Source organism: Dermacentor silvarum, chromosome 7 (genome assembly GCF_013339745.2).
Source record: "Dermacentor silvarum isolate Dsil-2018 chromosome 7, BIME_Dsil_1.4, whole genome shotgun sequence".
In the NCBI taxonomy this organism is placed as follows: Eukaryota; Metazoa; Arthropoda; class Arachnida; order Ixodida; family Ixodidae; genus Dermacentor; species Dermacentor silvarum.
In genome coordinates, this window is record NC_051160.1 from 116,772,792 (window position 1) to 116,799,329 (window position 26,538).

At 44.4% G+C, this 26,538-nt stretch overlaps 1 long non-coding RNA gene across 1 annotated transcript; it reads right to left on the bottom strand.

The window, feature by feature from the left end:
* On the bottom strand, nucleotides 1-26,538 carry LOC119458382 (uncharacterized). Its single transcript, XR_005193496.2, has 4 exons — nucleotides 26,392-26,538; nucleotides 21,762-21,888; nucleotides 13,711-13,764; nucleotides 1-8,926 (listed from the first exon to the last, which is right to left on the bottom strand). It is a non-coding gene; the product is annotated as an uncharacterized LOC119458382 (long non-coding RNA).

A 26,538-nucleotide genomic window follows, 5' to 3' on the forward strand; every position in this document is an offset into this window, starting at 1 on the left:
TTGACCTTAGGCTTGCATTCAACTCTCATTTATTACACCACTCTTATACTTCTCACACCACTGCTCTGTGGGGCATCAAAAAAAAAAAAAAGCCAGGTGGACTCTACAAAAATAAAAGCGTGAACATGAATGTGGACATTCTAACATCACAGCTAGCAAATTGTGTACACACTCGTATACATACATACATATATAATACAAACTCATGCACAGCAACCTTCAAGGAAGCTTATAGGAAGTTTCAGAATTGTCAAAACCCTTACAAGCAGTACTGTGCATACACACACAAAAACAAAGATTCGAATACCGAGAGTATAACTACAGAGGCATCGCAACATGAACATATGCCACAAGCACACTAAACCGCAAATCTCTCTGCTGGCCTGTTTGACTGTTTCAACTTAGCAATCACTTTAGCAATACAAGGATGCATTTAGAATGGCAATCCAACAGTCAATTTTCGATAGGGACACATAAAGTGCTGCTTTAAAAAAAATATGGCGACTTACACCGCAAAAACACAATTGAAACTCCAAATTTACAAAAAGAGATGTACATCGGCATCAGCCAAAGGGTGAGCAGAATTTTGGTCCAATTTGTATCACATATGGTTGCACAGCAAGTGCAGAATGTCATGATGATCTACAAAAGTTTCTCAAGATAGGACAACAAGCAAAAGCTTAGAAACTTAGGCGGGGTAAATACTGAAAGTATGCAAGAATTTTGCACTCGGAGCTATTTCGAGTATGAAACTCTTCCTATATCCCAAATCCAAACCATGATAGTGCAGCTTATGGGAGGCATGCACATAAGTCCGTGAGCCTCGAGAAATGAAGGTGTCCCTATGTGTAGGGAGAGACTGGTTCAGAAAGCACTGACACCACACAATGCTAAAATTGCATAAAGATGCACGGACAAGTCACTGATGACAGTGAGCGTACCGTCCAATCAACTCCAAAAACAAGAATCCTTTTCAGTCGTTATAGTTTGCATGGGTGTACTGCAAAAAAGGTAGGTGCAGTAGACGTGCTCTCTGGCTTACTCACGATGCCTACCATTAATTACTCAAGCGACTTTCACAGATGTTAAAACGAACACGCCTATACAGTGCTAAAACCAACTCAAGTCAGCCGATGCTTAACATTTACTTTCTCATTTCCCAAGCTGTAACACTTAACATTCCTTTCTACGAGGCAAGTCTAACAAAGATCAACAACCCAACTACCTCAAACCATACAACAAGGTTTGCCTTTGTCGTTTTTGTTTGTTTGTTACAATGTCATGGCACAGCCAACGCACGTCACATCCGACCTGCTTAGTGCAGTTCGCCCAAGGTAACTGAAGCTCTTTTGACACAGCGAAAACACATTTGCTCAGAAAAACACACCTGCACTTGTATGCTTGCAGTAACGGGTATGCCATTCCATACTGTGGGCGTGGCAAGGAACAACCAGGATTGTGTTTTATCCTAAAAGGCGGGCAGTTTATTACACTATGTACACCGTCATAACAGCTATCGCTAGACATTGGATGAGTTTAAACAATTTTTTTTTTCAGAACTGCAAGTGAGCACAGCTTGATCAGTGCCCGAATTCCTTGTTCATAAACTGCACAGAACTTGCTACAGGGTGACAGTTATTAATGCCTAGAATGAGTGAGTAAGAAGGCAAGTGCGATTAAACTAATGAAAGAAAAAAAAAGGCTAGTGCTAGAAGTACTGTCAAATCCATGTCTTCTGTCTTTTTTAGTATACAGTGTAATCTCGATACAATTCTGCATAATAAATTTTTTTTCTCTTTTTAAACCGAATACATTGTCATACGGGACAGAGGAGCAATGTATTCGGTTGGTATGATTTCTGGATGATACGTTTTATTTTCTGGTTCCCGTGAAGATCGTATGAACCAGATTCCACTGTAGTTTTCCCTTAATTCGATGTAAATTTTGAGGCGAAGATACTAAACCAATAGTGTCAGTCAGTGTCTGTACAACTTCAAATGCACTATATAAAGTGCATGTTCCAAATAACAGCAGCAGTCATAAATGGTACTACGATGACACAGCATAATTAGGAGCTTTACGAGTGTCTGTGATGAAATGGCAGAGGGAACTAAAGAATCTGCAGATCTGTGCGCAGTGTACAGTCACATAAAACGAGTGCACAATTTGTAGGAGCACAATTTGCACAACTCGCCTTGTCCACAGAGACATTATGGATGTCCATACAAAACTGTTACGACAGTTACATACGACACAGGCTGCTATGGCTGTGGCTATTGCTGCCCCACGAGACTTGCCACCATGCTAAACTACACTAGAAAATATTTGTTCATTTATTTACAAGTACTCTGTTCACTGTTCTGCACTCAATGCAGTGAGAATATTGACAAATACAACTAGCCCCAACTTACTGTTCTCCATAAATTTCAAAGCATTTGAGAACAAAAATAAACTTGAGGGGGAAGAAGCCTACAAAATAATAACAGTGATTAAGAATGGAGCATTAAAAAAGAAAAAAAAGCTCACAAACATTTACATGGAGCGCTGTTGCCCTACAACTGGCTTGGTTGTGAACTCAATAAAAATGTCTGAAAAGATTTTGCACATATTTTGAAAAGCCAGAGAAGGTGCCAGTATCTTGTATGTATTGGCAAAGTTGTGGCGGAAATAGTTGCAATACACTATGCTTGCAAGCCTTGATTTCAGACCTAGCTTAACACTTCATTCAAATATAATTCAGTAATAGCTTGAAGCCTGTCAGCTTGTGCCTAGTGTAAGCTAGCTAAATAGATTCTATTGACCACTGAAAATAGATTATTCTCTTAAGTTTTATTTGTATGCTCTCTTAGCTTTGCTTGTACAAGGTGTCAATATCAATTAAATAATTTTCCCGAGGTATGTACAGCGTCCAAAGCAGCTTCCCCTCCAATTTGCCAACCTATAATATTGTTAAACATCTACATTATGTACCTCTCTCTCACAACATCTCAGAAGAATCGATTACATTCTATAATGCAGCCTCAGCTAAAAGCCAACTCGCATGGATTCAAACTCCTAGGAACCACGGATTTTTGTTCGAATTACTCAAAGTTTGCAGAAAGGTGGTCAAAAATCGGCATTATAAATTCTGATGTGATGCACAGCAAAATGATATCCTGCATGCCTTCTGCACGACACTAAATGGAAGTGAGTCTGAATGTGAAATAAATGGATACTTCCCGAGACGCAGGATAAGACAGTGTCCCTATGAACGCAAACCTGGGCTACATCAGAACCCCAAATGCACTACCGAATCTGTGGTGCCACTTCAATACGGCACATGTCAACATGCAGAGAAGCCAGGGTATCAAACGTGGTTACATACATTTTGACTTGTCATGCCTTCTGTATGAAGAATTGCTTTAGTTTGGGAAGGCAACAAGTTTGAAGTAGCTAAACCAAACACAAGCTCAGTTTTAGTTGAGGTGCTTAAAAGTAGCTTGAGAATGCAGCAAGCCAACTAGAATTTTGAGATTTGCTTAATTAAATGGAATTCTAAATTCTCTTTGAGTTTGAATCCTTGCAACGCGATTGTAAATCTTTTTTGTACCCTGTGAATTGCCCCATCTTTCCTCTGTTGCAAGTTTCTGGCTAAATCTTACGGAGACGCTGCTTTGCGAGACTTGTTCGATAAAGCTGGGGAGCAGTTTGACGATGTACACACCTGGTCGTGCACTGGGAATGTGTGTAGCTCGCATCTATGGTCTACATATGAAAGGCACGGGCCTTCAGAGGCCATGACATTACAGGTAGGCCTGCAGCCTGTCCGTTTCTGATAGACCCATTAAGCTAGCCTCATGCAACAAGAGCCTCATATACTGCAATGTGCCGAGTCATGTTACATCCATCAGAAGACATTATTAAACAAAGGGGGAGGGAGGCTAAGGGGGTAGGCAATTTCTGTGTGCAAGTGCAGAAAACAAAAAAAAGTCAGGCTGAGGAGTCACCAATAGTAAGCGTGCTTCATAAAAGCATATGCCACAAGTTGCCTGCGAATGTATCCTTTTATGCAGTAAATCTGCAATTTAAGAACAAAATTCGTCAAACAGATGCTGCAAAATGCTCTTAGTGTACACAGTCAAAGCCATGCCACTGTGTGGTCCGCAGTACTTTTGCGAAGTGGATGACCTCAAGGTTGTATTTTGAAGTATGGGCGTTTTGCAAGATAAAGGAAGTGGGCAGTCTTGGAGATGGGCGATGACTCGGGATATTACAATACAGCTGCTGCAGCAATATGCCTGTCCTTGTTTTATTGGCAACCCTTTTTCACTTGGCTTTTCTTTTATGTGCAGCAGACCTGTATCTGGTGCTGGTCCAAGAGTAGTCTCGGTGCGAGTTCCCGCTGCTTCCAACACACTTTCCTCCTCCAGCAAACCACAACCAATCGCCTCTTGTGAGCAATGCGTTGTACGCTCAGGGTATCGACAACCATCTACAGGGCACTCGGGACAGGTGATGCACACAGTGCAGCAGCTACCACAGATTATGAAGCCAGCGATAGCACAAAGAGACTATTGCCTATTTTTTAAAATTATAATATAAGAATGAAAAATGAAAGAGGATGACAAGACAACTTGCCACAGGTGGGAGTTAAAACCACGTCAGCCGTATTTTGCGTGCAATGTTCTGCCAATTGAGCTACGGTAGCGGCCACTCTCCCGTCCACTGTCTTCGATATTAGTGTACTAGGTTAGCCTTCGGGGCGTGAGCCAGCGCTACTCACGGCATGCGGAAGACGTGGGCTCAGTTTCCACCTGCGCATAGTCTTATGGTCCACATTCATTTCTCTTGTTCCCCATTACTCTTACATTAAAATTTAAAACATTTCGCGCCAAGCATTTCTTGGCTTAATTGCCTATTGACTTCGCTGGTAGCCACTAACAAGAAATCTAGCCCCTCGGTTCACCTTCTTCTTGCACACTCCAGCAGCAGACACATTAAACTGGCACTCGGGCTGGCAGGCTGCCACAAAAATAATTACTCAGTGTTAATAGCCGGAACAGGCGACATGCTTCCTGCAGAACAGCTGTGTGACCATACTTCACTGACTTGTAACAGCGGCACGGGCGATCTGAGCCGAAGAGGCTAGCTTGCAGTTTTGAGAATATGCCAAACCGTCTGCAAATTCCACTGGTTGTTCTGGAGGAGCTGCTTGAATCCTCGAGTAAGTACTCGTTGGATGCGCTCGTGTTTCACCAAATCCACATCACTCGAACGAAAGCAGAATGCTGCAGACCAGATCACAGTGGGTGCCTTCTCACACACCTAGCGTCTGATTTGCCGAGGTTGTAGATCATGAGACTTACTGTTGAAAGCATGCCCCATGGAGCAGGTCAATCCAAAAGGAGCAGTGGGGAACGAATCTACTCTGAACTGATTGGCAGAAGACAAATTTTTCGTCACAGAGCGAGAAACACTCCGGAGCAACCAGCAGAATTCACCTCGTGACACCACTGAGTTTTCACACAGTCGGCAGGAGCATTTAAGAGTGGAGTTGTACTTTGAAGGCATCACCTGATGGTGAGCCATGCATGCTGATCTGAACAACCCATCACCAAAACCCAGCCTCGTCCAATCCACTGCAATATGTGCACCAAAACAGTAGTGCCCTTCCAGTATGTTCCATCTAATCTCCAGCAGTGATAAGGACTGCATTGTAGGGTACTCAAATAGAAACTTTGTTTCAAAGCACAGATACTTATCTGCAATAATAAATTCTCATTAGAAGCGCGATGATGAAAAGAAGAGAGAAGTCGGTTACATCAGGAGCGGCCAACTAGACCAGCATTTTATAGCATAGAGGACAAGCAGTCAAAATGCGGTATATGATGTTAAGGTCTCAAACTCTTGGGTTTTGCTGCAACTTTGAGCAATACAGTGAGCTCTTTTGTGACTCCGAATACGGCTGTCTGGTCGCCCCTGGTTTACACAGTAAAATTCCCAGACAGATTTTTACAGTCTCTTTAAATGGGCAGTAGCAGCAGTCCTTTTGCGAAGGGAAGTCAGAAAATGCATCAGGATTGCTTAATCATGAGCCTGACATACTTGGCCAGGGTGCCCTTGGCCTCTTGACGTGCGTTACATCAATTTCTCTGGGAACTAGATGAAGATGAAGACATCACAGGTGCCTGCCATGTTATCATCTTCACACAGTGTTTTTATATTGCACGCATTTCAGTCTGAAGTCATGTCCAAACAACTGCAGCACTCAACATTAAACGAAGACTTCCTTCTCGTCAAAAGCGGTTCAAATGTAAGGAAGACGTAATATAACAAACCGAGAAATTCACATAGAACAACACTGGGCAAATGCTGCCCCTGTGTTTTCTAACTATTTGACCGTCTCAGTTTGCACTGGTGCATCTTCCCCACTCAACATTAAATGTGCCCCACAAAGGCAGCACACGTTCATTTCATTACGCCACAGTGCCCCTAATTGCAACATTTAAAGTGCCACAAATCATGAAGAGCTTAAGTTCAAATCTGCAACCACTGCATTGATCCTCGTATTTATAGGCTTCATAGCCACGATGCTACAAAACCAAGTCATCATGGCTTCAGTGTTCCAAAGACATTTTCAGTAAATATGTAAAACAACAACAGATGCAAAGAGCGTTATAAGATGCAACTGTGCACTCGCGCAAGAACTCGTCACAATTTTGAAAACTTGCTCAAAGCTGGCATGCAGCCTTGCTTTCACGGGTTCATTCAATTTGCCTTCTTCACTTCGTACACCGCTTCTCGCATCTGGCCTATTAATTTGGTAAAGCACGACGCGGTGTTATAATAACATCTGAATAAAGCTCTTGGGAAAGCTCGGCCACTGTTGTGGAAAAGCAAGGCAGGCTGAAGGTGCACAGCATTCGTCATTTCTCTCGGCCCCTCAACTTTTAATCGGCAACACGAATGCCTAAGACAAGCAGTAATAAAATTTCTAAATCAGAAAATGCTACTCCGCTACAAGATTGCTGAATATTTTTGATGTTACTGTTGTTCGCTCACATGAATTACAGGTGCTTCCAATTTAAACACGTGGAAACAAAACCAGAGTGCCCATAGCTTTTATGCAACAGAAGACACAGCTGAAGTCGTAAAGTCGTACGAAACACAACGGATGTTGCTATACGTATTAGGCTTGTTCTTTAAGGTAAGTTCTCCTCTTGCACTTGAAAATTCTTAAACTTGACTGAGTTCTCTTGAAAAATATTGCATGCAAAAATGGTCACCTCACCAAGAAACCTCCGTTCCCCCCCCAATTCTAGTTTGGCCTTGCCTACTCATGGCGGTCAATTTTCAGAATTGACTACTAGCGAATTCATTGTACAAGTTATCTATGCAAGTCCCAACAGTCATGGCGTTAATGGGCACATCTCAATACAGATAAAAAGAAGACCGATATATTTCTCTAAAACCAAGGTAAAAATCCATCTGCAAAACCTAAGGAACCAAGTTACGACCCAATGCTGAAAAATATAAAAAGGTTGCTAACTTGGACGTAATATTTGAGAATGTTGACTGACACATACTATTTCACACAGCATCTACTAGAACTACCGTTAGTGCCATTTTAGGCAGTAACGACTTTCCACTTTTCATACACCCATGACTCACAAAGTTACAAGTCCTTCAACATCATTCTCCGCACACCATTGCTAAAACACACCACACCAAACTGTTTACAGTGTAATCGTAGAAAATAGTAGCCGAAGCACATCCCTCTTGATGCAATGCTGCATAGATGGCTCGTTGATGCGAGAAATCCTAACACAAAAGCAAATCTACCGGAAACCCCTCCAGGTCACTCACCACCCCTACAAAGAAGGGTTCCCTCACATCCGTCCACCACTTCTGCAAAGAGTAAATTCATTTGTCTATACAGAAAAAAAAAGGGAGAGTCCAGGCTTCAATATATGTACACAAATAAATACCGAGTTACCATAGACATGGACAGGCAGAGAATGTGGAGGAAGAAGTAAAAACACAAAAGAAAAAGAAAGAATTGGGAGGGAAAAGAATTGGGAACAATCACTCCCTCTGTACACCTTGTCACTGCCAGAGAGTAAAGAGAAATTAAAATACATAGTGAAAAGAATGCAGTCAACAAGAGTTGAATTCCACCTCAGCATCTGAGTAGCAGTGACACCTGGTGGACGGCAGACGACAAGCTTGCGTCAAAACTAAAACGCCGATGACTGTTGTCTTGCTGATGCTGCAACGTCGAGCACACTTGAGAACACCTCCCTCGGCAACGATGGGACGGGTGCAACGTCGCCAGGACAGACGTCGAAATCGTATGCAGGCCTCTCCACTGTTCCATTTACCTCTCGTCTTGATGCGCAGCAGAAGGTGCGGACACATCTCCGCACTGCAATTGACTTCCAACTCTATCGCCGTAACTGTCAATTAAACCAGAGGACACAGTTGGCAAACCACATGAAACATGTCACTCAAAATAACACCTGTTGACTTGGACTGCCGACGCCATCTCCAGAAGTCGATGCATTGGTCTGTCTCAACAGACAAAGTCCCTTCTGCTTGAATCACAAAACACGCGGCAACTGAAGGTCGGAAAGATTTACAGAACAATGGTATTCACAACTTGACCAGCGTGAAGACACCGTACTTAGGCATTTCATGTCTCTCTTATCACTGCACACATGGCTAGGCGACAAAGAACAGTGGCAACTGCAGCATCTTGAGAAGCAGTTGAGTGACCTTCCGCATTGTTGTGAACTTTCCTGCCAGTTGTACTGCTTCGTCTGCTGCTGAAGGTTCCACCAGATGCAAAGAGCCGTTATCCTAGTAGCTGTTCTCGTGCCCGGCAAGGATGTAGATGTTGGAAGGTCCGGTGGGTGTATCTGTTGCTCTGCTCTCCAGCACCACAATCCTGCAACGATACGTGCCAGTGAGTCCTACCAATTCTTGTTCTTACAATCCAAGCCAATAAACCAGCTGACTAACTATGCAATCAATCTTATTGTCTAGAGAAAGATTCTGTATTGTCTTTTCAACCTACACTAAACCTTCCTTATAACGAAGTGAATGGGGCAGTGAAAAAAACTGATATAAGCGCTAATTTGATAAAAGCGACTACACCAAGAAAGCTAAAAAAAGTACAGCTGAAATAGCACAACTCCACGGAAGTCTAATACGGGTGTCACGCAGCACATTTTCGATCGCAATTGAGCCAGATCGGGATGAAATTTCTCAGTCGTGATTGGTTCCTTTCTGCAAGCTGTGGGAAGGCTGGCCAACAAGGTCTTGGTTCGAGCGATTTTGGGCACGCCGGTCAAGCAGAAGGCAGCGCGGAGGACATTTGTCTGTTCTGTTGCGCACTACTTCCACAGCAGTGTAGTCACACCACTTCCACTAATAACGCACATGCGCAGAATCGAGGAAAAATGTGCGCAGGTGGCGCAGCTGATGACGGAGAGGGTCGCTCGCTCGCTCGGCACACATAAGCCCCCCGAATAACATTAGAGGAAGCGATATTCTTTTATCTTGCTGCCCGAGCCGGGAAGCGAGGGTAGGTGAGTAGGTCCGAGGCTTACCCGCGTCTCCCTGGTAGTGGAAGCGGAGTCGCGTGGTTGCGATCGCATTGTTGCATTTGCGTTGTTTCCACGGACACAAATGCACGAGCTTCGGCGCGCAGTTGGCCACGCATTTCGACTTGCGCAAGTGCCATGATAGTTATTCTTGATCGCGGTGCACAGCTTGTTTACGTAGGATCTAGCGGCCAGAAGACGTATCATACGATCGGAGTCTGGCAATTTCCTGAATGTTGGTGCCGAAAGAATGTGTTTTTCGGGAACATATGAACCAGTAAAAATAAGCGTAATTCTATTGGATCATTTTTTGTGTCCTCGATCCGGAATGTTGGCGCCGGGAGATCGTACAAAACAGGATTGCATCAACGAGGTTCTACTGTATATGCTACAAAATTTCAAGATTACAACAGCGATACAAACACCAATACCTGAAAAGCAAACAATAAAAAAAAATGGCAACGGATACTGGACAGCTTTGAAACATTCTTAACTCATTCGAGCACCGAAAAACCACACCTACTGTCTAGGTGCTTACTGACTCGCAACAAACGCTTACAATGTTCAGAGATAGGGCATGTAAGAATTATCGTAGACAAAAAGAACATGACAGGCCAGTAAAACATGACCACATAGCTGTTGCTAATTAAGTCACCTAGCCAGCCCTTCATTCTACAGACTTGGCAAAGCTATGCGCAATGTTCAGGCATTGACACAAGTTCATTTTACATGAGCCTGTTCTGTAAGTCTCCCTTCCGTGCTTACATGAAAAGCTTCTCTGAAACACTGTCACCATTGCCAGATCAAGCAGCACAGGTCCTCCACCGTGACTGGTGTTCTAAGCAGTTTCGACATCTAAATAAATTTTAAGAAAGCAATTCGTTCCTTTTTTTTCTGCCTGTCTGTCTTGTCTCTATCACTGTTATGCAATTAAACGTCATATTGTCAGCTTAGCCCAACTTTCAGTATGCACAACATCTTTATACTTCAACACAAGATTTTGCACTTACCAATGCTTTGTTATTGCTCAATTTTATTTTATGGTCCAGATCATTCAGCACAACACCTGGCACTTTTAAAGTGCCTGGCTTGATGGGAAAGAAAGAAAAAGAAAAAAGAGCACAGTTGGCTTCGCCAGCACTCTCCCCACCAGCATCAGTCAGCTAGCTTTTATTCAATGACTGAAGCCGTAGGCAAAAGCCAACACCGCATTCTTTATTTTTTTTTCTTTTTAATGATAAATCTTGCCCGTAATGTTGCCTGGTGTTGTGCTGAATGATCCGGACCATAAAATAAATTTAATCAAGAACAAGGAACCAGCAGGCATGAAATCTTGTTTTAAAGTTTTAAAAGATAAAAACAAAAGTTGTTCTAGTCCTGGTAAAAACAAGAGGCATTGCACTGAAATTTGAACACTATGCTGTTCTTGTCAACTAGCCAAAGCAAGAAAAAAGACAAATTATAGCAAAACTGTGGGCATAAGTAGCAAGAGACAATAGAGATGCTGTGGCGTGTTGCTTGCCACACGAGTTGTGTGGCAAGATAAAGTAGCTGTGGTAGTGGTGGCTGTTGTTTATTAACTGCGACAGTATGGGAATTTTCGCTACTGAAGAGCCCACTAGAATAAAATCACGGCTTAAAAAAAGAAGTATGCTAAACGAGAGAACAATGTAAATAAAAAAATAGAAACAATAAAAGCGTTCACAATTGTTTAGAGTGAAAGAAACACACTGCATGCTCCGCAAACATACTAAGAACTTGAGAAAGTTGCAAATCTATAAAAATCATGCATAATGCAGAGTCTGCGCGTGGCCCTTGATGGGCATGAGCAGCCTCTGCTCATGTACTTCACAGCAAAGCGCACGAAAAGTTACTAACACCGAAAATATTTTATATTGAATTAACGACGAACAAGGAAGAACACACAAAAACACATGAAATGTCTACTGACACGAGACAGTCATGATGACATTACTGTGCAACAAAGACTGTCACTCAAATAGCATTATTCACACGAAAAAAATCAAGCAAGGCCTTTACAGCTTCTTTTTGTTTATAAGAACCAGATGAGCGACAGAGTAATTTCTTCGCAGATAAGTAGGCTTATACGAATATTCAATATTTTGGAATAATTGATCGAATATTATGCAATTAAATACTTGCTTCGGCTCAAATTTCAGTATTCAAAGTAAACGACTATACATATATTTCCGTGCATAAACCGAACCCCAAGTTACAACACCTCGACAATAATAATAATAATAATAATATTAATAATAATAATAATAATAATAATAATAATAATCTGCACATATAACTTGCAGACATAACTGCATACAACATCTGAATCCTCTGTAAATACAGTCTCCATTTGTGGGTGCATGAATCATTTTCGTCTTATCTTCGGCCAGCTGCTCTGCTCACTGAACATCTTTGATAACGCAGATGGCAGAGAACTTTGCCCTAAAGGTGGCTTCACAGAAGCACTGGCCGCTGCTGCTGTGAAACCACACCTTAAGGTGAAATCTGCACTGCTTGAAGCTACAGCTCAAGTAAAAATTCCCATGTAAACCGCGCCCTGATTTTACTGTTAATTTTCTAACAAATTTTCCGGCTGTGCATTTGCAGAACAGAACATGTTAAACTCGTGTGTTAAGCTCGTGTGTGAACGGAAAGCATCAAGCTGAATTTGAGTGATACATCATAAAACTGCCGGCGTTGTTCAGTGAAGTTCGCACTTCACAGTCTCGCGATGAAGTACGACAGGCAAACACAAAACGCTCCCATGGCCTCAACCACCACAAAATTTGGGTAGACTAAAGCACCACACTGGGCAAGAGTCTACACACAGATTTTCTGCACAGCTGGAGTTGTAAGAAATGTTGAACTTGCCTTTTTGCATGACAATATCTGAATAATAGCGCTTTAAAAATAAACTGACTTCAGGGATGAACCTGTTTCCTTTTGTTTTTTGTTTTGCAAGGAAAGAACCAACTTTCATAGGTTTCTTAACATCTGGCACTTATGTCAAGATTTTATGCAAATCCCACAATTATTTGAACTATTCACATTGAAATTATTCAACACTAATTACTATTCATTACAACTTTGCTTCGAAACAAAAAATTTATATCCACATGAGCCTACAGATAAGGGATGGCTGTTCAAGACATCAAGAAGATCACAAAGTGTCTCCTTACGTTGGTCAAATTGTGCACATTCGGTGAGGATGTGCTCTACAGAAGCTTTCGGGGCGCGACTACGTACAGAGCCTGAAGTGGGCCTTTTCCACATATACGGTGGTATGAATGCAAGTGTTGGACATGTGCCGTCAGCATTAGGCATAAGAGATCGTTTTGCATTATGAAAAACAATAAAAAAAAGAAAATAAACTTTAAAAAAAGACACGGGAAGAAAGCCAACGACATAAGCGTTGACTGCCACCTAAATGTTTATTGGAAGGAGAAATGATTGGGCGTATAAAAGCACACAGTAGCTACACAAATTGCACGCTCTTAACTTCTCAGGTAATCCTCCTGTCATGCACTCTTCTTTTACGTCCCGTTTTTTTTTTAGTGTGTGTGCAGTTTTTCATTTAGCATTCATATCACCTTGCCATACTGAGCTTGTGTTTATCGCAAAGATGCAACGGATTAGTGACTCCAAAAAGAATTGCCCGAGGAACCTCGTGGGCAAGGTCTATGCAAGATTTGTTAGGTGATTTGTTTTTCAATTCCAGCTTACAAAGTCATAAACACCATCACTACACTCAATCTATCTAAATGCTTTCGAGATACCAAGAAAGGCTATTCTGAGCACATGCAAGACTGACCCCCAGTTCTTGCACACACAAAGATAACACATCAATGTTTCACCGAGCTTCAGCTGGACTTCTAGTAGGGTCAAGGTAAACATTGCAATCCATGTGCAAGTGGGACGCCTTCTAGTATTACCCTAACATAGAATATTCGTGCAAGAACATCACTGCATGCAAGCTCTACCCAGCTCCTTTTTTTTTTTTTTAAAGTTTGATGGCAACTTTCTTGAGTAACGCACATCGACCATTCAAAATGAATGAATTGAAAAAAGACCAAAAAAATCTTCGATACAAAGTGCGAGGACTGACCTTTCTGCCTGCTCGCAGGTTGGGTCGGCCGCCGTGAACCCAAAATACTTTGCGCTGACCATGCAGGAAGGGTAGAAACGAGAACATAAAGACATGCACAAAGAACCAACTCAAAGAACAGAATGTGCTCAGTGAAAGCAAAACATCAGAAAAAAACAGATAAAAGTGCTAGCTCACGTTGGCATGAAAGAAGTTTGAGTGCAATCGTGGCCTAATGGTTAAAGGTTCGAGCAGATGCATTGGGGGGCTGAGGTTCAATCGCAAAATTGAACACTTAATTAATTTTTTATTGAAGAGGTCCAAGACAATGCGAGAACAGAACCCACCTATCGTAAAGCGCCTAGGATGAGCCAAAGGATGTGTCGCATTAAAATAGACAGTAATGCAGGCAGGCATATTTAGGAAGTAATCTCACCCGAGTGTACCAACTGCGCCCAATTAGCATGATGAATCCTGCACCCGGAAGACAATGCATAAGTGTTTCCCACAGCAACAGTGATTATCTGTCTTCTGAAACAGTTGTAGCTTCATCACGTTGCACTGCTTGGAGAGCAACAATTGTGTACACCAGAGTATGACGATGCAGTGTATGCAATGCAACATAGAGATTCTGTACCGTTCCCAACAGGTAATTGGGCAGTTAGCCACTTAGTAGCTGCGCAATAATTTGAAAATGAATGAAAGACTGTGCTCCCCCCTTCTACGTAGCATGCGCCTGTGCACCCATTTACGCTAAACACAGAATGCAAAACATTAAGCCCAACAGCTGCAATTGCTTTTTATTCCGACAACTGTGGCGGGCAGGTAGCATCAGAGCAGCACTAAATAAGCAGATGTTTCCAACCACGTTCTCACTTTCACTGGACACAGTTGCGGCAGTGTCGGCAGGCAACACACAACACTGCTATGCACGTGTGTTCGCGCAATGTGCACAACCACAACATCTTACTTAACATGCTCTGCTCCAGTGCCTCACTTACTTATTACAGTGGAATCTCGATGATACGATCACGGCTAATACGAATTTCCGGATGATACGAATTTTTTTGTGGTCCCGGCCGAGCCCCATTACTTTGCAACGTGCTAGAGACGGTTGTTACGAATAGATTTTTGACCCGCCTCGGTTGATACGAATAAACGCCGCCCCATCCAACGGCCCCGAAAGAGAACAGCGCGCAGTCACGCGCTTTCTCCCTTTCTCTTTTGGTGTGGAGGCGCGGACGCGGCGCCGGACAGCGCGGAGGCCGCGACTGTGCGCGAAGAGAGGCGCTTTTCTTGCTTTTGCGCTTCGTGGGGAAGCACGGCCGCCGCAGCAAGCGAAGGGCAGCGAGCGAAAGTTCGGGCGGTCTATCGCTTCAACGGAAACTGAGCGGCGTAAGCACAGCGCATACAAACGTCAGAGCCGTGTGGAGATCGCTTTCAAGATACGGTGCGCGCGACAACCCCGACAGCCGGCACAAGCGCAAAGTACAAGAACGCATTTGTTGGCAGAGTAGAAGCCCCCCCCCCCCCCCTCCTTCCCTCCCACCTGCGCTGCCTTCCTGCTTTGCTCCTTTCGCGCGGGAGATTGCGTCGCCAGTTACCCTTGGGCCCGGTTTCCCCCCCCCCCCCCCCCTGGCCTTTCACGTGACGGAAGCAGGGCAGGGCTCGACTGGCGCGCCCGGCCGTGACGGAAGTCGCGTTTGCTCTCCGCTGTGCGTTCTCTCTCCGTGCGTGAAGGCGCGCGAAAAGGCGCGCCTTTTCCAAGGCGTGCTCGCTACCGCCCTTGTCGGCGAGATTTTCCAGCGGAAGCGGCATTATAACCGGTATTTCGTCTCACGCGGCTGCACTGTAAGCGGTATGCGTATACATGGAGTTCTATGGGAGGGTAAACAGCAGTCGGAAAAGGCCGCGTTGTAGCCAGTTCTGCACTATAAACAGTTATGTTATAAATGATCTATACTGCAAATGCTTTTTACGTGCGTGTGCCTGAGTGAGTTCACCTCGACTCTTTAATTTAGCTAGTTTTAATTGTGTTTCGATGATACAAATTTCGGCCAATACGAATATTTTTCGTGACCCCGTGAGATTCGTATCATCGAGATTCCACTGTATGCAGCAATTTTACAGGCGACTTCGCAGAGAACCACCTCGACAGTCAAAGATCTCCTAAGAACAATGGCCCGGGGTGCCCAAATAGTTCAGACCCAGTCCAAACATTGCATCCTACCTATCATCATCATCAGCCTATATTTATGTCCACTGCAGGACAAAGGCCTCTCCCTGCGATCTCCATTTACTCCTGTCTTGCGCTAGCTGATTCCCACTTGCGGCTGCAAATTTCCTAACTTCATCACCCCACCTAGTTTTCTGCTGTCCTCGACTGCGCTTCCCTTCTCTTGGTATCCATTCTTTAACTCTAATGGTCCACCGGTTATCCATCCTACACATTACATGGCCTGCCCAGCTCCATTTTTATATGCGAAGCATTTCTTGGCGAACATTTGCCACTTTGACAGTATCTATCTATCTAGCCGCCTACGTCTTGGTGCTCTCATGGTCGTATCGTTAACTTGGTATTTACCAAAATTGGCATACTATGACAAGAGTGTATGACAAACATAAATGATAAGTCATGACATGAATATCATGACATGTGTGTCATGTAGGTCATGAAACAGCTGCCTACGTTTTGGTGCTCTCATGGTCGTTTCGTGAACTTGGTAGGTACAGTATAGACCACTTATAACGTAACTGCTTATAGTGCAGGACCGGAAATAGTGCGGTCTTTTCAGACTCCCGTTAATTTTCCCATAGCACTCCATGTATACACGTATCGCTTATAGCGCAGTTGCGGGAAACAAAATACCAGTTACAGTGCGGCTGCCTGGGAGTACGGAAGTCAGCGGAGACTGCGAACGCTCCCCTCAAACGGGTGCCCCAAGGAATGCTCGAGGAAGAAAGAGAGATGAAGTGAAGGAGAAGGGCACGTGGTGTAAACGAACAGCCAGTGAGGCTGAAACCAGAATCTTGAGTGCGAGTCGCGAAATATCACGACGCGAATAGCGAGCGAGGGCCTCAAAACTGCCAACGCCGGCCAACGCTTGCTTCACGATAACGGCAGTAAACGAAACTTCAGGGAGCGGGCGGCACCGGCACAGCACGGCGAAGGGCGCACGCGAAGACCGTGGAATGTGAGGGAGGAGGGCGGCAGGGAAGCGGATTTTGCCTCGGCAACTCCGCCACTTTGGTTGCTCCTCTCGCCCTCCCTCGTAGCTCCCTCACTTTTGACTGTCACCGTGCGCTCCCGCCGCCGTGCAGGCACCGCCGCTCCAGCCGGCCCGGCGCCAGTTCCCCGAAGTTTCGTTTTCTGCCGTTATCGGGATGCGGGCGTTTGCCGGCGTGGGCAGTTTCGTTGGCCGGCCTGGGACAGCGCCGCTGCTTCCCTCTGTGCCATAGCCGCAGCGCGCAAGGTCAACACAAGACTACAAAGTAGAGGAAGCATAAAGGAGAGAGAAGGCCGGTTTCACTGCCATTTTCTACGCGTGGCTACGGTAGCGTGGCTGAGACGTCGGTACGTACACGCATGTTCCGGTTCAATGCAGAATCGGCGACCTTGCCATTTGAGAGAGGGTGAAATTTCCGCCGCATTTTTTTTTTTCGCGCGCCACATTGAGGGGTCTCTCCTAAGCTTTTACTCTATGGCGGTGCCGGAGCAATGCCGGTCGGAGGCGCCGCCGCGTGATTTGGTTCAAATTAACGAGATTCGACTGTAAATTGAATGCAAACATTCTAGCCGCATTCCTCGACTGTCGCATACACGTGGCGGCTTGGTGCACATGTTCTGCATGTGTGCGGGCCTTGAAAATTGTTGCTTTGGTTATAGTGCGGTACCGCTTATAGTGCGGATATTCGCGACTCCGGCGACTTACCTTATAAGCGGTCTACACTGTATCAAAATTGACATAGCATGACAACAGTGTATGAGGAATATAAGTGATAGATCATTACATGAAATGCGTGTCATGTAGGTCCTAAAACAGCCGCCTGAAATGACAATGACCCAGCGAAAAAAACATACACTCAAAAACCACAGAAATTGGTTCGGTCATGGGTACTAAGTGATTCGCGAAAGAAAACACTAAAGAATTATGCTAGAAGTCATAGTCATGAGCATGACTCAGCAAAAAAACATTACCACTCAAAAACCACTCAAATGGCTTCTGACGTGGGTACTAAGTGAAGAAAATGCTAAAAGATAATAGTATAGAAGTCATAGTCATAGCATGACTCAGCAAAAATGACAATGACTCATCTAAAAGATTAACACTCAAGAACCACTGCAATGGGTTCTCACGTGGGTATTAAGTGAAGGAAACACTAAAGAATGGTGGTAGAAGTCATAGTGATGAGCATGACTCAGCAAAAATGACAGTGACTCAGCGAAAAAAAGATTAACACTCAAGAACCACAGAAATTGGTTCCGACGTGGGTACTACATGAAGGAAACATTAAAGGAAGTCATAGTCATGAGCATTGCGAAGGCTTTCACCTTTAGGTCTCCTAGACGTTGCTAAAGGGACTCCCGAGGACTCATGATGTGAATGTCATGACATGCGTGTCATGTAGGCAGTGGCGCACCGACGGGGGGGTTTCGGAGGTTGCAACCCCCCCCTGAGGCCGACTTAACCCCCTCTTTTGTTTAACCCAGTTTCTTTCCTCTCGCATTTGAGTACTGCAACTAAGATGTAAGACGTGCAATCGTCTGCACACTCGCAAAAAGCGCATTTTTTGACAACTTCCCGTGAAGAAATAGAAATTAGTGCTGTTTAGATGGTATTGGCAAACTGTCAACCATCCCCCCTGGCAGAGATCCTGGGTGCGCTACTGCATGTAGGTCATGAAAGAGCCGCTTACGTCTTGGTGCTCTCATGGTAGTTTCGTTAACTTTGTAGACTCCCCCGCACACTGCTCCGCATAACATGTATTCCCACAGGACGTGGGATCTGCCGGCTTTTTTCCTCTTAATGTCAACTAGAATATCTGTTATCCCCGTTTGATCTCTGATCCACACTGCTCTCTTCCTGTCTCTTAAGGATAGGCCTAACATTTTTCGTTCCATCGCTCTTTGTGCGGTCCTTAACTTGTTCTCAAGATTCTTTGTTAACCTCCAAGTTACTGCCCCATATGTTAGCACCAGTAGAATTCAATGATTGTCCACTTTTCTTTTCAGCTCCCAGTCAGGATTTGGAAATGCCTGCCGTATGCACTCCAATCCAATTTTATTCTTCTGCAAATTTCTTTCTCATTATCAGGGTTCCCTGTGAGTAATTGACTTAGATAAACGTACTCCTTTACAGACTCTAGAGGCTAACTGGTGATCCTGAATTCTTGTTCCCTTGCCAGGCTATTGAACATTATTTTTGTCCTCTGCATATTCATCTTCAACCCCACTCTTACACTTTCTCAGTCAAGGTCCTCAATCATTTGTTATAATTTGTCCCCATTGTTACTGAATAGGACAATGTCATCTGCACACCGAAGGTTGCCGAGATATTCGCCAGTGATCCTCACTCCTAAGCCTTCCCAGCCTAATAGCTTGAATACTTCTTCTAAGCATGCAGTGAATAGCATTGGAGAGACTGTGTCTCCTTGCCTGACACCTTTCTTGATGGGTATCTTTCTACTCTTCTTGTGGAGAACCGAAGTAGCTGTGGAATCCTTGCAGATATTTCCCAAGACATTCACATACGGATCCTGTAAGCCTTGATTATGCAATGCCTCTATGATTGCTGGTATCTTTACTGAATCAAATGCCTTTTCGTAATCTATGAAAGCCATAAAGAGAGGTTGATTGTACTCTGCCGATTTCTCGATTACATGATTGATGGCATGAATATGATCCATCGTAGAATATCCCTTCCTGAAGCCAGCCTGTTCTCTTGGTTGGCTGAAATGAAGTGTTGGCCTAATTCTATTAGAAACTATCTTGGTGAATATTTTATACAATACTGAAAGCAAGCTAATGGGTCTATAATTCTTCAATGCTTCAACGTCTCCCTTCTTATGGATTAGTATGATGCTGGTGTTCTTCCAGCTCTCTGGTACACTTGAAGTTGGGAGGCATTGCGTATAAAGGGCCGCAAGCTTTTCAAGCATGATACCTCCTCCATCTTTTATTAAATCGACTGTTATTCCATCTTCTCCAGCAGCTTTTTCCCTGGTCATGTCTTGCAAGGCCCTTAGAACTTCATCGCTAGTTACAGAAGGAGCCTCCAATATGCTGTTCATCTCTACTTCGATTGAAAGTAGCTTGGCTGCTCTGGGAACTGTACAGATCAGTATAGAATTCTTCCGCTGCTTTTACCATGTCATCGAAATTGCTTATGATATTACCCTGCTTATCTTTCAGTGCATACATCTTGCCTTGTCCTATGCCAAGTGTTCTCCTCACTGATTTCATGCTGCGTCCATATTTTACTGCTCCCTCAATCTTCTCCATGTTATAATTTCGAATATCTCTTACCTTCTTCTTGTTGATCAGTTTTGACAGTTCAGCAAATTCTATCTGATCTCTTGAGTTTGACACTTTCATGTTTTGTTGTCCTACCTATAGCCATGTGCTATATATAGTATGTATCTTAACTTCGCCGCAGCAGCTGCAGGCCTTTGGAGGGGGTTGCCATGGTATGCCCTAAAGGTCCATGTTGGCTACTCATTGCTATAGGAAGATCTTTCACCTTGTTTCTTGTTAGAAAAGCGCTGTGTTTCTGCACTCTAGGAGTAAAAAAGTGATTGATCAATTGTTTGATCCGACGGAAATGTGTTAGTGTTAACTAACAGCCTTAACTAACCAACAGCCTTAGTTCTGGCCTCACAGCTTGAAGAACGCCACAAGCTGTTTAACAACGCCTAATGTAACACTTCTTATTTTGCATCAATCGGATCCACTCACATTCGCACATCTTAATTTTATCTTGCAGCAACATTCCTCAGCACAACTCTCCATATGGCTTGTTGAGGGCACTGCATCCATTTTAAACTGTTAGCGATGACACATACTTTCACAAGACATGCCTGAACCTGTCAAATGCCACAGGCAATCTGCCAAGTCCCCCGCAGCACCACTGATCCGATTCCCTCTTCTCCCCTTTTCCTAAGGTCTCACGTCACACCACCTCCCCCTCCTCCCCTCCACTTGTGATGTGCCACACTTCCCTCCTCTTCTCTATTCTTTTCTCCTTTCCCACGCCCCGAGGTAACCAACGGACGCCACCGGGTTTTCGTTCGCATGAGCGTTCTAATGCTGACACACTAAAAGCATGACTGTGGCTTCACTTGTCTAAATTGATGGTTTGCCTTCGCCATAAGGAATGGAGGTGTCAAAGATGCTCACCAGTGGTGCTGCTACAGTTCCACCTTTCCAGCTTGCATGGCTTTACAGAGCTGTTCTTATTATTGGACTTAATTTTATTGAAGTCTTATCGGTGCCCACTGACACGTTAGCCAGTCAGGGTTTCATGTGGATATATCAAGTCGTTTGCACTGTTAAGCTCTGGAAACTGCGATAAAATTTTCAATCTAAGAACAGGACGATGAAAGCGGTTATTTGATTTATGTTTGTTTTCTCTACTTGTCACAAGTACTGGGTGAGGTACAGGTGGACACTGGAGTGCTAACAAGTGGTTTATATTGAACACAACACCTGTATTTATGCAAGGGTAAGTGGCAAGAGAAAAAAAGAAAGCTCCTGATATCAGAAGGCTTTTAATTCCCCCGATACACACAATAAATTGGTACAGATCACATCGAACATCATGTGTTGTGTGCAAACACACTACATCTCCATTATTAATATGCTCCAGTTGCACTCTGGTTGTACGCCAAAGCTTTCCTTATCACCCCCTCCTGCAGTAAGCACAGATAATAAAAATTATCCGTTTTCAGTGGTCAGTACAACTTCATCAAATAACACTTTACCTGCTCATACAATCTGAACACAAGGGCAAGCCAGCCAGCCTTACAAGATTCTATGCTAGTAACTGCTCCACGAGAAGAAAATGTACACCCACCTGTCTGATCCAAGGACACGGAATATGCGCGTGGAGTCGCTGATCTCCTGGACGACCTCATTGTTGAGGAAGCTCCGGCCCTGCATGCCATGTTTATGGAACGCCAGCACGCAGTCCGTCAGGCACACTGCAAGGCAATACCAGCAGAAGAGGTAAGTCTTGCAGACCACTGAAAGTTTTGGCACACTTGCTCAGGTTATCTTGTCTAGAAGAAAAATGGGCATTGCTATGCTGTTGTGCAAAGGGTGTCAAAGTAAACCCCAACCAGAACCAAAAACTGTACCTGAACCGGAATTTTAGCCAGAACTGAACCTGAACCCGAACCAATTTTCAATTTCCTGAACCTGAAAACAACCTGAACTGAAAAAAGTAATAATGATAACCAGTTCGGCATGAAATTGTTCAAACATATAGAGTCATAATGGCTGCTCAGTGCATAAGTGATTCTTCGAATTAATCGCTTAGTAAAAACATAGACCAATGAAACGGCGCAATTCTTTAACAGACGTTGGCTTAGGGAATTCAGCGACGGCCCGAAATTTGGCTGATCTGGGAGTATCCCATCCTTGGATACGACGTAACCGAGGATTGTCAGCTGCCGAGCAGCAAATCGGCAGTTCTTTAGGTTTAGTTGTAGGCCTGCGTTAAGCGCGTCAAAAGACACCGTAGGCGTGGAAGGTGTGTTGTGAAGTCCGGCGCAAAAACAACACAAGCAAAAACAACAAGATAGCACAAGCATGTGTGCCACTTCAAGCCGTGCAGAACAGTGTCCATCATGCGCTCAAAAGTTGCGGGCGCATTACAAAGTCCAAAAGGCATTACGTTAAATTTGTATAAGCAGTCACGTGTTACAAAAGCTGTCTTTGGCCGATCGGCATCTGGCATGGGTACTTGCCAGTACTCGGAGCGCAGATCTAAAGACGAAAATAATTCTGCGCCCTGTAAACTGTCAATGGCGTCATCTATGCGCGGAAGAGGGTAGACGTCCTTGTGTGTGATCTTCTTGAGGTGCTGGTAGTTGACACAGAACTGCACAGAACCATCTTTCTTCGTAGCGAGGACGACAGGGGATGCCTATGGACCGTTGGAAGGTCGTAACACCTCCCGGCGAAGCGTGTCGTCGACCTGTTCATTGATTACACGACGCTCTGCAGGAGAGACACGGTACGGTCGTTGCCGCAATGGCAGTTGCGAGCGAGCAGTGAGCACCCTTGAACTAGTACAGCAATGGTCATCGGGGAAGGTCTGTAACTTGCACGTCTTCGATCGCTTGTAGATGGCCGAGTCATTGCCCTCGGAGCAGCATCACAGAGTATGGAAACGGGTTGCAAACGATAATGGTGCTGTAGCCCTGTTTGATTTCCACTGTCGCAAAAGGTAGCAGCAGGCCTGTCCGAGTAAGGAAGCGGCTCAGATGGAGACAGCAGCGCAACAGCGTCTGAGATTCCGCTGCATTACATGGGCACGACTGTTGACGCGCGAGGAGGAACGTGGGTGTCGTCGTGGACAATTAGCTTCCTCGACCGGGAAGTATTGGCGGTGATCGGCAAATCTAACAGCAGCGAGAGTTCCATCTCGGCCCATGCGCAATGGATAACGGCATTGTGGCGCGAGAGGAAATCCCAGCCGAGGATAACGTCGCGAGAACACGAGGTGAGGGTGATTAATTCTGTGGTGCACAGAAGGTTGTCAATAAAAACACGAGCAGTGCAAGTCGCTAAGGGGTGGATATGCTGAGCACTGGCTGTGGCATCTGTATTCTTCGATACAGCTTCTTCAGTTGGCACACCCCTCTAGCAGATTTTTATGACTGACAAGTTGCACTGTGTGCAAAAAGGCGATAGACGATAGGTACGTGCTGACAACTATACGGCCACCTAGGCAGAGATGCTTGCACTTCTGAACTCAGACATGGCAGTTGTGTTCTGCAGCCAAGACATTGTTTTAGGGGCTCCACGCAATCACCATTTCTGTTGATGCTACCATTCGGCATTTACATCAGCTCGTTACCATCACTAGATAAACCATAAAACCCTTTCACCACCAGGATACACGGAGAGCTGAAGAAGACGACGTCTTTGAGGAGGAAAAATATAAAAACCAAGTTCATCAGCACGGTGTAATGTAACCACGCATAGCCCTGCAGTCACGAATGAATGCCGTCACCTGCGCAGTAGCCACGGCTGTAAATGGCACGGGATATCTGCTTTTGCTGTGTGCCGTGATTAAATCCAAATTTGGTGCCTCCAAGCCAATTTAATACTCATTCAATTAAATATTCACTTGAGACATCCTTTTAAAAATATCGATTGTTACCTGCAATGTGCCAGGGAGCTCATTTCTTCATCTTCCTGAAGAAACCTGTGCAAGTGCCATGTGGGCAAGTCGACAGCACTATGCGGCTAATCGCCATGAGGCCGGATAATGTTTCCCGCACCAAACCGATTTGCGAACGATTGTAATTTTTATTTCTCTGAACAGAAACTGAACCCGAGCCGAATCTGAGTGTATTGAACCCGAACCGAACCAGAACCAAATTTTTTCTTTTCGGTTCAACACTCTGGTTAGAATAATCAAACTTGCAAATAAATGCATGTGTGCACATCATTATCCTATGTTTGATTACTTATTCAAAACGAGAATTCGTATTCGATTTGTATGAAAAAATGTTAACACAGTCAAACTTCAATATAACAAAGTACTTGCAGTGAAAAACTTCATTAAGTCGCGAATTTCGTTAATTCGAGGTTCTAGTTTCAGCAGCAAAAGTAATTTCACAAGTGCCCAGGATATTCCTGGTGGATAGTAGCTTGTCAGTAATCCCTCATAAACAAATCGCAAGAAGGTCGAGCCATAATAGCGTGGTTACGAGTACTAGGGCACGCGTTGCAGATTGCGCCGAGAGCAATGCATCGGCGTGACACACAACGCCCGAGATTAATATTTTGCATCGCGTGGCGCCGTAAATCTTGGACGCCATGGCTGACCACGCTTACTGCCTGCAGATGGTGGGCAGTAAGCGCCCTGTCATCAGATGGCGCGCTCAAATTAAAACAGAAGTGCAAAAACATGTGGGTATTCGTTCTAAGAAAAAAAGAAAAAAAAATGCTGCAGTTTTACCACAAAGGCAGAGCATTGGTGACGATAGCAAAGAGACAACTACACGAAGTAAGGTTTGTAGTTTTATCGCTGTCACGCGCGCTTAGGCAAAGACACTCGATGACCAAGTACACTCACTGTCGTAATGCGAGCGAACGGTTTGCACCATGCCCTGGAAACTTGAGATTATGCGACTGCCAACAACAGACACGTGGGAACAAGATGCGCATGAAGGTACCAGCCATCTCAGCCCGGCCTTTGCACTTGCCGAAGATTACCTTGAAGATACGATGCGTGGCCCGCATATGGAGAGCCATGCGCACCTACAGCAAGGGTAGAGGAGATGCGCATGCTAAAGAGAGAGGGCGGATAGGCGCATGTCTCCTGCCCCCCTCTAGCGCGTGCTTGGTCATATTACCACATGCTCGCCCCTTCCCTGCCCCCTTGCATTGAAGGAATCGTCAGCTCTTGCGTTTCTCCGAGACCTCCGAGCTGCCACTCACAAATTGTTACGCGACAAATGACACAGTGGTTTTCTGCCTACTGCGTCCCTGCGCACGCGCTTTGAACGCTGTTTTTGCTGGTCTAACTTTTCATGTGGAAGGACCACTTGCAAATAACTTTTTCTTCAGCTGACATTTTTATGGGTTTCTGCTAGATTTACCAGCCATACGGGTTCCAAGTACATGCTTGAAATGGCCGAATACTTCGTTAAACTGCAACTGTGTCCCGAAATGACTTCATTAAATCAGACAAAAAAACATCAGCGGGAAATTAAACTAGTTAGTTACATCGCGAATTTCATTATATCTAGGCTCGTTATATTGATTTTTACTTAAGCCTTTACTGACGAGCTTTGCTTACAGCCAAGTTTCAGTATACCATTGCAGAGTTTCTTCCGGAGTTTCTGTATTGAGGATGAAGTTTCTTGCTTCAGCCAACAATGAATGCCAGGCAGCCAACATCATCTAATGGCTTAGAGCAGGAACACAGGAAAAGAAAGAAGTCTCGCAGGCGACTCGTCTTCTTTTGAAAGCATGGTCAGCGGAGACAGACCGATGCAAGATCATTGACTGGAGTTGTGTCACACGCGTGATATAAAGAAAATGAAATGTGCATGTATAGTTCACATCTATTGAAAGCTCTCTGTACAAATTCCAAACTAAGCCATAGGTGGTGCGGAATGAAGCTCACTTCCAGTTTTTTTCCTGGAGTTTTCTCCCGGCTGGCGAAAAAGTTTCTGCAAAATATTTTTTTTCTTTTTATTTATTATGCCTATTCTCTGTGTGTGTGTTGCACATTTAAATTGAAAATGAAGTTTTTTTTCAGGTATTTATATCTGCCGTCATTAAAGGACTAACATGTGAGCAATATGTGCAGATATGTTGTGCGATAATCAGTTGCATCTTAGGCGAGGCTACACACATCCCCAGCAGCTGTCAAATTGCTGCAGTGCCAACAAGCCCTCTAGTAGTGTTAGTGAAGATATTTTATGCCCTTGTCTTCAGACATGCCCTGCTAGTGAACTCACCGATGTACTCGACCGTGAAGTCGAAATGGAGCTCGGCAGGTTGCACGTCGCTGGGCTTGAGCTGGCCTTCCAAGTCCAGCAACTTGACTTGATCTGCGGCACAAAGCACAGGACAATTATTATGCCAGTATATTTACAGCCAGCAGT